Source organism: Ptychodera flava, chromosome 14, assembly GCF_041260155.1.
Source record: "Ptychodera flava strain L36383 chromosome 14, AS_Pfla_20210202, whole genome shotgun sequence".
NCBI classification, from domain to species: Eukaryota; Metazoa; Hemichordata; class Enteropneusta; family Ptychoderidae; genus Ptychodera; species Ptychodera flava.
Window position 1 is genome coordinate 21707523 of NC_091941.1, and position 15583 is coordinate 21723105.

Sequence of the window (15583 nt, forward strand, 5' to 3'; positions counted from 1 at the left end):
TGAGTCCGGTGTCAGAACTCTGACCTTTGAAGTTGTCGAATGTGTCCCAACATATGTCCTGACTCCTGCAATTCTTACTGCACCCAGCCGTGCCCTGCATACTCCCTCTAAAATAATTCTCAGTTCAGCGTCAACTCAGCAATGACGCAACCAATAGAATGAAATGAAACGAGTCCTTTCATCCATGAATGACCTACACAAACGTGCAAATCGATTCGACCACAAATATTAAAGTGTCAATCAAAATCTCTTCTGAAAATTTTCTTTATCTTATCATTTGGCCATACGGACACAACATAGTCTCATAGAGACTAATGTAATTATCATCTATGCTGCAAGCCGCAGACTTTTCATCGTCAGCCTTAAAAGCGACCGGAGAAAAGTCTTCGTGGAAGGATTTTCATTGAGTTTTACGTCACGCAGCGTGATTTTTCCACAAAAACTCAAAATTATACTGTTCGAACAGTTCAATATTCACAAAAACAAGACCGTACGGTGAAAACTCCATTGATTCAACAGGTTTCAAAATGAGTCCACATAAGCAGAAGACCAAGAAATTAGAGTAAAATCCTGTTATCACTTGAGGGCGCATTCTGAGTTGCCAAAACTTACAACACTTAAAATCGCATTAGGTCCACTAGATGTCATCGTAATCTTCAGAGCTGTCATATTTAGCTGTAAATTGTTGTTTGGATATGCTTGGGTCGCTTCACCCTAATGCACCTATCTAAAAAGAGGCCACCCTGTAAAAATAGGGGACGCTAGACGCGTCTTTACGCGTTCAAAATGTACACGTCAGTGTTCAAATTTGAACGGCTAGTGTTCATATTGTTAACACTAGTGTTCATATTATTAACAATGATGTTCTAAACCTGAACACGATGTGTTAACAACCATCTCCTTCAAGTGTTCAAAAACTCAGCATCACAGAAATTTTACAATACTGTGAAACAATTAACAACCTTTTGTGTTTTTTACTAGACAATGGCTATATTAAATTTACTATTGCCTCACTGTCCGGCAAACGTACACGGATTTTGGTGTAAAGAATTTCACACTAAGTGAAAAATATTTCCGGTCTACAATGGCTGAAAGCATGTTTTTTCTACAAAAGGAAGTATACAAAATAATTTTACACGTTTATTACGGGTTGAAATTTTCACAATTTGAAAAGAAAGTCAGCAAACCACCATGAACGTTTTAATTTTAACATCGGCGTGCAAGAGGCGTTCTACTTCTAAACACTTGGTGTTCAAATTTGGTGCCTTTTCCTATCCCATGATGCATCAAAACGGATGTTGCGACATTTTTCTTGTAAGCGCACCCTGAAGTCGTGATCGTGCGGAAGCAAGACCAGAAAGGGTAAGTTTCCTCTCCAAAACAGTAAAAGGTGTTAGATTTTGAAGCATCTGTATTATTATCCTTTGAAATTAATTGTATTGTACCTTGAAATAGCTTAACTACGTGAAGAAACCTTTTTTCTTTCAGTGGCTGGTATACAAACAACTAGCTGTGAATACGCATTGGTACTTTTGGCCACCAACGTAAAGTTGGCGTCATCCTCATCCTCATCCTCAGCCTCAGGTGACCTTTCTAGCTGACGCTGAAAATGACGCTACTCAGCGTCAGCTTCAGCGTCGTATCCGAAGATTGCCGAAGTTGCACTACTCGATGACGGATAAATGATAAAATTCGCCCAAAACTTAAGAAAATAACAACTCCATTCTTTCTCAACTTTCTTTTGAATCGTAAAACTGGTTCGCAGGTAATATTTTATCGTTAGAATATCTCATACAGACTAGTTTTTTGGAAATGTTCGTAATTTTCAGTCCATGGATCCGTGGATGTGTTTGTTGGTATCCTCTCAACTCTTGCGTTAAGATTTTCCAAAAATTGGTGCAAAAAAGTATACGTGGTCCAAAATGTGTAAAAATCGCCACCATGAGAGGCGATATGAAAACCCTAATTATTCAGAGGATATATAAAACAATTAACTGGTATAACTATGACTTGAGGCCTGAAAAGTCAAAGTATTAAACATACAACCTTTGAACTTTAAGGAAATTAAGGGCTAAGAATGTTGCGTTATATCTACATCATGAGAAACGGATATTAAGAGGAGAGGTTATTAAATATTATGAAATACATACCCCACTGTGTTTTGATTAACATTTACAGTAATATAAAACTTGGAGCACATTTTTAAAGTCGTTTTTACACTTATCATTCCATCAGACGCATTCGGGAATAATCGGATCTGACGCCGGTGAAGCTGACGCTGTAGCGTCATCCTCATCCTCATTTTCGCGTGACCCCTGAGGCTGAGGATGAGGATGAGGATGACGCCAACTTTACGTTGGTCTTTTGGCCATGGCCTATCGATCGATCTCACTCGGGTCAAGGGTCAACGAACACAACTATAGCGATAACCCTTGACCTGAGCGCGATCGATACGCCTTGCGTAATCACAGCTAACACATGTCTTTTAGTAGACATATGTAAAACAGGCATGTAAAACATCAGTTAAAGCGCAGTGGTCGTCGCGCTGCGCGTGCGTGATTTTTTTGTTGATAAACATAAATTTTTGTAAACATAAGTCTTCTCAACTTCAATAGGAGTGAGATGGGAGCAGTCCCCCACTTTGTTAAGGCCTTTGTAAGACTCAACATCATGCAATAGTAAAATATTAAGATCGGAAACGAACTTCAGTGGTGTATTTCTATCTATAAACTCGTGTAGAGCTACGAACATTGGGACACTACACTCAGCACATTATGTCGCTGAGTTTACTGCACGCAGACACAGTGAACAAAAAGGTTTGATCGCGCGCGTTCACGCTGGTTGTACACAATGCTATGTACAGTACAGTGAAAATACATAACTAAAATGATCAACAGTGCCTATATATATGTAGACCAGCAACAAGCACAATGCCTAACACAAAAGTTACACTCAAGACCATGATCGGCAAGCCAGAGCAGGACACGGGAGATGTTGTTGGGAGACGGTCACCGCGTTGACGTACACGGATATAGAGAATCCGGTCCCACAACGTACCGGCCTGCGACGACTTGGCCCACAACCAACTGTTGATCACCATGTCTTCTCCTAGTATTACATGGTAAGAAATAGTAAAATGATAGGAAAAAATAGACAAAACGAGCGGGTTTTCGCGGCATTTGGCAGGAAAATTGCACGGCTACACTGTGCATAGACGTATCGAGAGATCCTGTGCCCCGGTCCTGTGCACGGTCATGGCAGTGATCCAACCGCTAGCTGGTGTAGGCCTACCGGTGCTGGGCAAACTTCGTTGTTGTACCTCCTGATTGCCGGATGCGCTATTTTGCTGGTTGCGGGCTGCGGGCTGCGGGTTGCGGGCTGCGGGTTGCGGGCATAAAAATATGCGTGATTTTCGGTACATTTTCGCTAGTAGTTAGAATAAATGCAAAAATAGTATCTATATGTATTTGTTTATGGAATAAAAGCCGTGAACTTGTTGAATAATGCCGTTATTTCAGCTTACATCTGGTAAAGCGCCATCAACGTCAGAACAGTCCATTTCCATCCAACATTCGCCGTTGCACAGCGCACTGCCAATCGAAGCTTTCGAAATGATATGATTGAACACGGATGAGTAATAGTATGAACACAAGACAGATTTAACAACAACTCGCTATATTAACTTTTTATGTCATGATTTATAGGATGGATAATTTAAAAGTAAGTTTCGGATCGTTGACAGCACAGATGAACTGGGAGATGAACTTCAGTTGGTTGAAACTCGACACGCCTAATAATTTGTTACTTTTTCATAGAATGCCATGCCCTTCTCACACTTCAGATTAGTTCAACCGCCGATAAACGCACAATTTTCAGAATCATTTTCTATGCCGTTTAAAATTATTTTATTGTGGTGAACACGATAATAGTCCTAGGAAACTTTCATAGTCACGCTGGATCAAGTGCATATGGAGCAACTATCATACTGCAGGTGCAAGTCATAGAATACGTTCATGATATTAGGAGATACACAATTATTGAGAGCTGCAGAACACAAACTCATCCAATTCCTATTAGATCGATTCCTGAAAATAAGTCAACGCACCGGCGTGTTTTTCCCGCTGAAATTCTCGCCTAAAATGTTAGCGGAATGTCGTTCTCTGCGGTCGCGACCTCGCTTGAACCAAAACGGCAAAGTAAGCTAAGTCCATTGTCGTACGTCTTTTTCTTTTTAAAGATTTCATGAAAAATACACGGCATTTAAATACACATCACTTCTACGCTTTTTGAAGTCAAATCTTTCCTTACACATTGCATTTAAGTAGGCATTGTTTAATTTTCTGTATGGCACTGTTGCCCTAGAACCGAATTGTTAATAGATGCATTACAAAGAATTTACTTCCTATGGCCTGATACTAGAAATGTAACAATTTTCATTCTGCGATAAGTGACGACATTTCTGAGGCGCGAATTTTTTCTGTCAGTCTGGTATTATTTCTCACTCACATCCATGGCAAGAAAGAAACGTGATTTCAGATCCCAAATTATTTGTAATGGCCAGGCAGCTCGGAATAAATAAATTGGTCCTCGGAATCGCCGCTTTTAATTTAGCAAATTTTGATTTTTTCAGAAACATGACGTATTTTCACCCACTTGGTTTGGTCTGTTATAGCATCTTTAGTCCAAAAAATCAAGTTTACAGTATATATGTTTTCAACAGCCTTTAAATGTACAGTATTATGTTAAAATACACCATTTTAACCATCTTGACCTGATGTTGAAATGTGGACTTGGCAGGAAAAGGGATACTGTACGATAGACCTGATCATGATTATTGATAATAGACACCTCCTAAAGGTTTTATTTCTTATATACTAAATGCCATATTACATATATTAGAAATCTAGCCATAATTCTAAAAACCCGCAGCCCGCAGCCCGCAACCCGCAACCCGCAACCCGCAACCCGCAGCCCGCACTTTAGCAGATACCCTGATTGCCGGGTAGGTCTGAATCCTCTCTCAAGTGAGATAACCCCCACATAACAAGAAGACCTATGAAAGGTCCTTCGCTTGACTTGATACCTGTACTCGGAATTCTCGTTTGCACCCCCAAACGGGGTAAACTTTGTAGTTGAGTTGGATTCTCCACAGCCGAGTGTAGCGCGCCATATACCCGGTTTGACACGGACGTTCATACAGACCACGGAACGGAACAGATGCAGAGATGCTTCTTGCTGCAGCGGGCATTGCTCTGCGAGCTGTAGATTTCTGTAGTTTGGGTTGTTGTCTTTGTACTCCTGTCGGGCCTCTTGAAATGAAAGCTCTCGTCCTTGCTAGCGATGTCGAAAACTAGAGCCCGGTTGTTGATAGTCTGTTGGCGTATACATGCGTACACATGTGTACGTCTAGCTCTATGGCTCGAGCGATAACAGTAGCCGAGCCCCATTCAACTGATTCAAGAAAACCATGAGCAAATGTGATCTCAATCCAACGTGCAATTATTGTTCAATATTCAGCAGATGTTTAACTTAGATTAATTGACCTTTTATTGCGTGTTACATTTGGTTAGTTGGTATGCTTGTGACAGATCAGCCGCCATTTTAACAAGCGGCAATATCGCGCGCAAACATTACAATCAACCCGTTACATGTGCAGCGTTCTTGGATTTGTTTACAACAGAGGGGGACCCCCTCAGGAGGATGCGCAGCGCGACGACCACTGCGCTTTAACATCGTATAGTCTGGTTCCCTGACCCATTTCCCCGGTAGAGGGCGTGGGGAAATATAGGGTCAGGTACCGGGTAGCCATCTTCATGATCTTGAACAGAATTTTGTTAGTCCCCACGGACACCGTCCGGGGGGACTTATAGGTTTGGTCATGTCCGTGCGTGCGTGCGTGCGTCCGTGTGTGCGTCCGTCCGTGCGTCCGTCCGTTCACGCAGATATCTCAGAGATGCCTGGAGCGATTTCATTCAAACTTGGTACAAGGATTACTTCATATGTAATACAGATGCACGTCGATTTGTTTCGTGATAGGATCCAATATGGCTGCAAGGCTGCCATTTTATTACGATTTTTTCATGTACAGAGCAACAACTCAGGCATGTTTCAACTGATTTTATTCAAAGTTGATACAAGGACATTGACCAATGTCATAGATATGCACTTCAATTTTTTTGGTGATACAATCCAATATGGCCGCCGTGCGGCCATTTTGTTACGATTTTTTCATGTACAGAGCCATAACTCAGGCGTATCTCAATCGATTTTATTCAAAGTTGGTACAAGGACATTGACCTATGTCATACATATGCACGTCAATTTGTTTTGCGATACGATCCAATATGGTCGCCAGGCGGCCATTTTATTATGATATTTTCATGTACAGAGCCATTACTCAGGCATGTTTCAACAGATTTTATTCAAAGTTGGTACAAGGACATTGACCAATGTCATCATAGCTATGCACATTAATTTGTTTTGTGATACGATCCAATATGGCCGCTGTGCGGCCATTTTATTACGATTTTTTCATGTACAGAGCCATAACTCAGGCATATCTCAACCGATTTTATTCAAACTTGGTACAAGGACATTGACCTATGTCATACACATGCACATTGATTTGTTTTGTAATACGATCCAATATGGCCGCCGTGTGGCCATTTTATTACGTTTTTTCATATCCAGAACCATAACTCAGACATGTATCAAGCGATTTTATTCAAAGTTGGTAAAAGGAGATTGACCAATGTCATACATATGCACGTTAATTTGCTTTGTGATACGATTGGTCATACATTTGCACGTTAATTTGTTTTGTGATACAATTCAATATAGCTGCTGTGCGGCCATTTTGTTATGATTTTTTCATGTCCTGAACTCAGACATGTATCAAGCGAATTTATTCAAAAGTATTTTTATCACAGTATTTTTATCACAGACCTAATGAAGAGGACTCTATCCTCTCTGAGGACCTGTAATCAAAGTACCCATTAACAAGTGGGGACTGTGTCATCAACGATGACTTGTTCAAGATGGCGGAGGTCAGTCACCTGACAGAACATGCTACAACAAATATGGCTGCTACCATGAAAACGCCGGTCAAAATTCGACTGGATCAGAATTATGTTCGAACACTGGCATCCGAACCAAAAACATTGGCACACGAGATGGGAAACATAAACTGAAAGGATTAATCCAGAAGTACGGGGAAATAGAGGTGATTGAAGGCTGGCTGTGATATCGCAGCAGTACTTGTTGCGTGTATCGAACGCTCTAGGGTCATTGAGGTCATCGCCGACTGTGGCGTGACCCCAATGACCCGAGCACGTTCAATACACGCCACAAGTAATGCTGCGATATCACAGCTAATTCAAAGCAAACTTTGTTGGAACTGTGAACGACGATTGATTTCGATGGATAGAATGGTGTCCGAATTTCGTGAAAAATGCCAGGCATCATGTCGACGTTCTAAAAGTACATGTATGCTAAATCACAGTGGCTAAATCATGGAGGTAGAAAGTCTTTCTTTCTACCTCCACGGCTTTGTGGTATAAACAAGAAGTTGGTGTCAAGTGAGCCTGAAAGTGCGAAATCCAAGAAAGATGAGAAAAAGTTACAAGTGTTACTTTCATCCAATCACATCTTGTTTTATTTTAACCCAATAGCGTCCATGTTTACATTAGCCGGTACCTGACCCTATATTTCCCCACGCCCTCTACCGGGGAAATGGGTCAGGGAACCAGACTAACATATAACTTTCACATAACTAATCATGCGTTACTCAGATATCATATTGACCCATCAGTCGCCTACCATTTTGAACAAGTCTACTTTTATATGAAGGTATTGTGTCTGTAAAGTTGAACCATAGACCCTCGAGTTTTTCTTGAGGGTCTATGGTTGAACTGAATTAATTTATTGTTGTCCAATCCTCAAGCCAACTCTAATACGCAGGTTGAGTCCGTACGTCGCGAGCTGATGTCCAGTCAAACACCATAGCCACGCAAAATCACGTAAACTCTCACGTTATATTGTACATGTTCAATATTTTAAAGGTATGAATGGATATTTTGTTAGTAAATTCATAGACCCTTGGTTTCTCGAGGGTCTATGGTAAATTAAACATTTTATCGAGCGTCAAGAAAGCATCACGAGGACTTGAAAAGGGGACGATTGCAGGTCTTCTATACACTAGAGTTCACAGAATTTCTCGGTGAATATTGGGTTTCAAATTTGTCATTTAATCTATTTAGTGATCTCACTGTTTCCGGATGTGCAGCTGGCTCGGAAGGTTATATCTGATTGGTCGATTGTCACTATTCACAGCAACTTAGGGGGTCTATTGTGTATAATTCAATGATAACGGTGATTCAGCCAAACAATCGGATAACAGCTTCCGAGATGCTGCACATCAGCCCTAAAGTTTGCAACCTCTTGTCTATAGGGATCGTTAAGATTCGGTCACTCGTTTCAATCTTCCTAGTCATGAGGTGAATGAACGATGCCCTTACTGGAAAATCCTCGTTGCTTCATAGTTTAAAATATTCATAATATTATATAGGGCTCAGCCCTTGTTGTCGCGCCAGGGATTAATATTGGCAATGTTATTTGTATTGATTCATGATAAAATAGAATTAACTGTTACTTCATATACGTTTGTATGACAACCATGCCCAGTTTCCCTCTGATGAAAGTAGTTCACGTACGTACACGACGTCAAACCCTGCAGCAGTGCAGGTATAGATTTTCTGTAATGTGTTACAATGTTGGACAAAAATTGGCAATTTTTACCATGATAACAGCCTATTGTGTTAAACAAGGGACGCATTATGCCATCATTATCATTGCAATGGTAACCGCACTGCCCACCTTCCACTTGCAAGCTGAAAACTATAGCGTTCCCCAAAAAACTGGCAATTTTCGAATCTAGATATTGACACAGGGGGCGCTTTTATTCTTTGCGTATGCCCTCCCCCCCTTCCGTTCATAGGCACGACAGTTTTTTCCCTTTTTCTAGTTTTTATCCGTGATATTAACGATATTTTGTATCAGCGACAAGGTGGATAATAACACTTACTGGCTAATAAAAGAGATATTTTTTATAAATGGCATGTTATAAAATAATTGCACGTTTCGTATTTGTTTATTTACGAGTACTCAAAAAAACATGGCGGCGCCCGTGAAATTAGGGTACACTTCCGATTACTCGCATAGTATATGATGAATATGCTAGCGTAAAATATCTGTTTACAGACTTAACGATCTGGCAATCTTCGGAAAGGTAAAAAAAATCGACCGGTCAAACATTTTGGAAATGTTGAATACTCACTAGCATATTATCCACTCATCTGGGAGCGATCCTAATCGTTTGTGTGTGAGACTATTTCATTGGCCCTTTACAGATCTGTTTCATTGACCGTTGAAAAGCTGCAGTCAATACAAAACCCGGTCAACGAAGTACAGCTATCACTACAAATAGTAAATTTTTAACTCGTAGTACAAACAGTGACCTGTAATTCTCCAGTCTTGCTCATATCATATCACAGGGTACAGGGGAAGTCCCCTGTGGTGGGGAGGAAGGTGTTTTTTGTGCAACGGTTTACCTTATTTGATTTTATTAATTTTGACTGTGATATTTCAAATAAAGAGTTAAACTCTACACCCTCTGACTGCTTTATTATTACGGACAAGTCCTTATCTCCTCTCCAACTTGTGTATACACCATTGTAATTGCTCCAAAAACATTGCCAACTTGCTAATCCGCTGTCCGTATCAGCGGATTAAGCATGACGGGACGTTCCCATCTAAATAACAGTGCATTTTCAAGGCATATACACCCCGGCAAATGGGCATTTGAACGGGTATGGAGCTTCTAATTAAAGTTATTTGCCATCTCGTAAGCTGTTTGCAAAATGTGATTAGAGATAGCGATTAAAGCCAGTGTGCGGGGAAGAGATTTTGCCTTACACACTTCACTCATACAGATAATCGTTCGCCTTGAACTTCTTTGAACAATGTACCCTAATTTTCACAGAATAGGACCTATAAATATACTACAAGCCACATTTTAGTTCAAATTAATAAAACTAGGAACAAATTCCGATGTCCTGAAATGATAATACTGTCAAGGTTTACACAATACTGGAGCTATGTGAGAGGTCAGAAATCGATAGTCTGCGCCCCCAATCTGCGCTAGCGCATTCCAATCTGCGCTATTGATCTGCGCTCCCATTCTGCGCTATCAATCTGCGCTTTCATTCTGCGCTCTCGAACTCTCAGGGTACAGATCATGTAGTGATTAGAATTCAAAGAATATCCAAGGTAAAAGGGACAACATATTACATTATTGTTTTGAAAACTTGTATTTTTGTCCATTACTTTTTCCCGAACGACTTTGCTCAAACTGTCTATAGTTAACTTAGTGGTAGATGGTTTGTTGCGTTATAATGTCCCCAAATAAAAGTGCATTGGTCAATGCAAGTGTTTTCACTGGATAACTTCTTTTTCTCACTAAAATCTGCTTTACCTCATTCAAAAAAGATCGGGCTGAACAGTTTCCGAGTTTGCCGAATCGGCACAACATCTTGCTGAGACACGCGAAATCCGAATTTGACTGTCGTGTCTGTTTTCAAAAATATCTTCGCACGGACGTACGCATGAACTGTGTTCAGAAAGGTAGAACACTGCGGGACTAAACTGTGGTCACAGCTGAAAAGCTAGAATTGTCATTGTGGAACAAAAAGTAAATTAAATGTCATCGTTGACGTGTCATTATGTTGAAAATCTAGTTCCAAAAATGACAAATAAGTCACCAAAGTATCGGGAAAGTCAACTGCACAACCTAACCGATCGGGTATTTCCCCATGAAGGAGCGACTTTGCACAATTTTTAAATATTGGTTATTTACTGTCCACTATCGAAGTTTGACGTCCCATATATTTCTGTTATAGATAGATATATATTTCTGTTATAGATAACAGACTTGGAATATATGTTGAGTCCCATGTCAATACTAGACGTCACCACAACGAGGTACCTTGTATGTGGGCACGCTGGGTCTGCGTAATCGTTCATTATCCGATTTTTATCGGCGATGTTGGGACTCTAATACCGAGACTACACTTGTCAAATCGCTGGTAATTTTATCCGATAAATATCAGAGATTTCACCCATGAATAGATCTGCTCAACCCGGCGTTGTCAGTCTAACTCTAACTTTGATACACATTTGTCATATGCTTTACCTGGGTGATACGAGTGTGAAGACCTCAAAGTGGTCCCTGACTTCAAAGTGGTCCCATCCTAAATGTCCGGTAAGATAGGGGGTTAAACTCAAGTCTGACGACACCTACCGCATAATGGACGCTTTTGTTGTCACACGGACGTTTCCGATGTAATATCAGCTGCTATTTTAGTATTTAATACCTACAGTTGGGAAAAATGTACAAAATAAGGGCTGAGCACAGAATTAACAATGGGGAGGGCTAGTGTCTATATCAATCATGACTTATCTATAAAATGACTCATTTGAAGTCATATCGATATTTGGAAGTCATTCTAATCGCTGCTCGTAAATACATAAATGGATATGAAATACAATTTGCAGCATTGCTGTGACGTATCAATCGCACTTGCGGGTCAAAATTCATCGCCACAAGCCAGCCCATAGACATTTTGGTAGTTTACTTCGACCGGTACTATAACACTGGTCAGTTCACGACCCATTGTCTACTTCTGCTAGCTACCTCAATAATATAAACATGTATTTTCAACCGTTTTCCCGTGAGCCGACGTCCACGAATTCTGCAACGTTTGCCCTCTCGCGTAATTGAATACTTTGGGTCTGTCAAAAGTTCAGAACCGAGCAGAAACAGTCGACGGCTCTTAAAAAAAGCTGAAATTATAGATGTTGCCACATTCAACATAATTAACGGAAGTAGGAGATGAGTCATAGATAGTCAGAGATAAAGTAGGTACATGTTCATTTATTCAAAGACTAAGCTATTTCATTATTTTGCGAGGTAAAATAAAAAAAGAACTGATTGGTGTCGTAGTAAACTACAGAAAAGGTCTATGGACAGATTAACAGCGGTTCTGAGGCGATATCCCTTGACACGAATGCAATCTATAGGCCTCAGCATTATGCTACGAATGCACAGATGTAAAATACACCAGAATAGGGCTCGAGGCCAATATTTTAGGGGAATATTTTTCTTAATTTTTTTACAAAGATATCCAATACCTACCATAGAAAGTGACGCGATTGAAGTAATACATTACCTAAAAGAAGTTGAATACAGCAGGCAGAGCGTAAAATTATCCGAATTTTCATGGGACACCTTTGAAGTCAAGAGGACGCTTTTGAAGTCAAACTGATTTCTTTATTCTTTACTAAAAGTTTGAAAAAAACAGAAAGTGTACTCTTGTCTTCTTTATACCTGATACTTAACAGGTCGCATATTCAATTCTAAAATTAAAACATTCTTTCTTTAACATAAACGATTGAATACAGCACAGAGAGCGTAAAATCATCACAAGTCTTTGGGGACCACCTTGAGGTCAAAAGGACACTTTTGGAGTCAAACTGATTTTCTTTAAGCAATACTAAAAGTTGACAAAAATCCAAGGAAGTGTACTATAGTCCTATTAATAACTGATACTTCATAGGTCACATGTTACAATTTTCAAGTTAGGACATTGCTTCAATTACGCAAAATAAGTTGAATAAAGCAGACAGAGTGTACAATCATTCGATTTTCCCGGGGACCACTTTGAAGTCAAAAGGACACTTTTGGAGTCAAACTGATTTTCTTTATTCAATACTAAAAGTTGACAAATATCCAAGGAAGTGTACTATAGTCCTATTAATAACTGATACTTCACAGATCGCATGTTACATTTTTCAAGTCAACACATTCTTTTTTAACATAAACGATGTTGAATACAGCAGAGAGACCGTAAAATCATCCCAAGTTTTCGGGGACCACTTTGAAGTCAAAAGGACACTTTTGGAGTCAAACTGATTTTCTTTAAGCAATACTAAAAGTTGACAAAAATCCAAGGAAGTGTACTATAGTTCTATTAATAACTGATACTTCATAGGTCACATGTTACAATTTTCAAGTTAGAACATTGCTTCAATTACGCAAAAGAAGTTAATTAAGCAGACAGAGTGTACAATCATTCGATTTTCCCGGGGACCACTTTGAAGTCAAAAGGACACTTTTGGAGTCAAACTGATTTTCTTTATTCAATACTAAAAGTTGACAAAAATCCAAGGAAGTGTGCTATAGTCCTACTAATACCTGATACTTCATAGGTCGCATGTTCCATTTTTCAAGTTAGAACATTGCTTCAATTACGCAAAAGAAGTTGAATAAAGCAGACAGAGTGTACAATCATTCGATTTTCCCGGGGACCACTATGAAGTCAAAAGGACACTTTTGGAGTCAAACTGATTTTCCTTATTCAATACTAAAAGTTGACAAATATCCAAGGAAGTGTGCTATAGTCCTATTAATACCTGATACCTCCCAGGTCGCATGTTCATTTTTCAAGTTAGGACATTGCTTCAATTACGCAAAAGAAGTTGAATAAAGCAGACAGAGTGTACAATCATTCGAATTTCCCGGGGACCACTTTGAAGTCAAAAGGACACTTTTGGAGTCAAATTGATTTGCTTTATTCAATACTAAAAGTTGACAAATATCCAAGGAAGTGTACTATAGTCCTATTAATAACTGATACTTCATAGGTCACATGTTACAATTTTCAAGTTAGAACATTGCTTCAATTACGCAAAAGAAGTTGAATAAAGCAGACAGAGTGTACAATCATTCGATTTTCCCGGGGACCACTTTGAAGTCAAAAGGACACTTTGGAGTCAAACTGATTTTCTTTATTCAATACTAAAAGTTGACAAAAATCCAAGGAAGTGTGCTATAGTCCTACTAATACCTGATACTTCATAGGTCGCATGTTCCATTTTTCAAGTTAGGACATTGCTTCAATTACGCAAAAGAAGTTGAATAAAGTAGACAGAGTGTACAATCATTCGATTTTCCGGGGACCACTTTGAAGTCAAAAGGACACTTTTGGAGTCAAACTGATTTTCCTTATTCAATACTAAAAGTTGACAAATATCCAAGGAAGTGTGCTATAGTCCTATTAATACCTGATACCTCACAGGTCGCATGTTCCATTTTTCAAGTTAGACATTGCTTCAATTACGCAAAAGAAGTTAAATAAAGCAGACAGAGTGTACAATCATTCGATTTTCCCGGGGACCACTTTGAAGTCAAAAGGACACTTTTGGAGTCAAACTGATTTTCTTTATTCAATACTAAAAGTTGACAAAAATCCAAGGAAGTGTGCTATAGTCCTACTAATACCTGATACTTCATAGGTCGCATGTTCCATTTTTCAAGTTAGAACATTGCTTCAATTACGCAAAAGAAGTTGAATAAAGCAGACAGAGTGTACAATCATTCGATTTTCCCGGGGACCACTATGAAGTCAAAAGGACACTTTTGGAGTCAAACTGATTTTCCTTATTCAATACTAAAAGTTGACAAATATCCAAGGAAGCTTGCTATAGTCCTATTAATACCTGATACCTCACAGGTCGCATGTTCTATTTTTCAAGTTAGAACATTGCTTCAATTACGCAAAAGAAGTTAATTAAGCAGACAGAGTGTACAATCATTCGATTTTCCCGGGGACCACTTTGAAGTCAAAAGGACACTTTTGGAGTCAAATTGATTTTCTTTATTCAATACTAAAAGTTGACAAAAATCCAAGGAAGTGTACTATAGTCCTATTAATAACTGATACTTCATAGGTCACATGTTACAATTTTCAAGTTAGAACATTGCCTCAATTACGCTAAGAAGTTGAATAAAGCAGACAGAGTGTACAATCATTCGATTTTCCCGGGGACCACTTTGAAGTCAAAAGGACACTTTTGGAGTCAAACTGATTTTCTTTATTCAATACTAAAAGTTGGACAAAAAAGGAAGTGTACTATAGTTTTATTAATACCTGATATCTCACAGGTCGCATGTTACATTTTTCAAGTCAACACACCCGTGTATTCAGCTAGCTTGACGTCAATTTACGCAGACTTGTCAATCATCATCACGGACATTGCGAACAGGTTAACGTCAGAATTGTCGGGCTCAAACGTTTCTCTGAACATGAACAGAAATGCTCAATATCGACAGAGAAATCGTAAAAAATAGGTTTAAATAGTGACGGTACCCCAAACCAAAAGTTTCTATCCACTTGCGCTTCCGTAGGCCATCCTACAAACTTCTTCAATCAATGTCGCAAGGTTGCTGCAGTGGCTGGTAGCAAGCCCTGCCACTCCCTTTTACTATATTGATCATTTCTCAACCTTTTTATATGAGAAAGAAAATTCATCGAATGTCTTCTTTATAGCCCTAAGGATCCATGAGACTATAACTGTATGTCGCGCTTGATTCGGACTTGCATTCGATCTTACAACCAGTCTTCCTGACAGTCGGTATGGTGTACAAGTGTCGGTTAGGTGTACAAAATACAAATCTATTGCAACACTA

The 15583-nt window shown here is 39.4% G+C and overlaps 1 long non-coding RNA gene across 1 annotated transcript in view; it reads right to left on the bottom strand.

The window, feature by feature from the left end:
• LOC139149761 (uncharacterized) overlaps positions 1-15583 on the bottom strand; it is an 85712-nt gene that overhangs the window by 6357 nt on the left and 63772 nt on the right. The gene's annotated exons all lie outside the window — the stretch shown is intronic.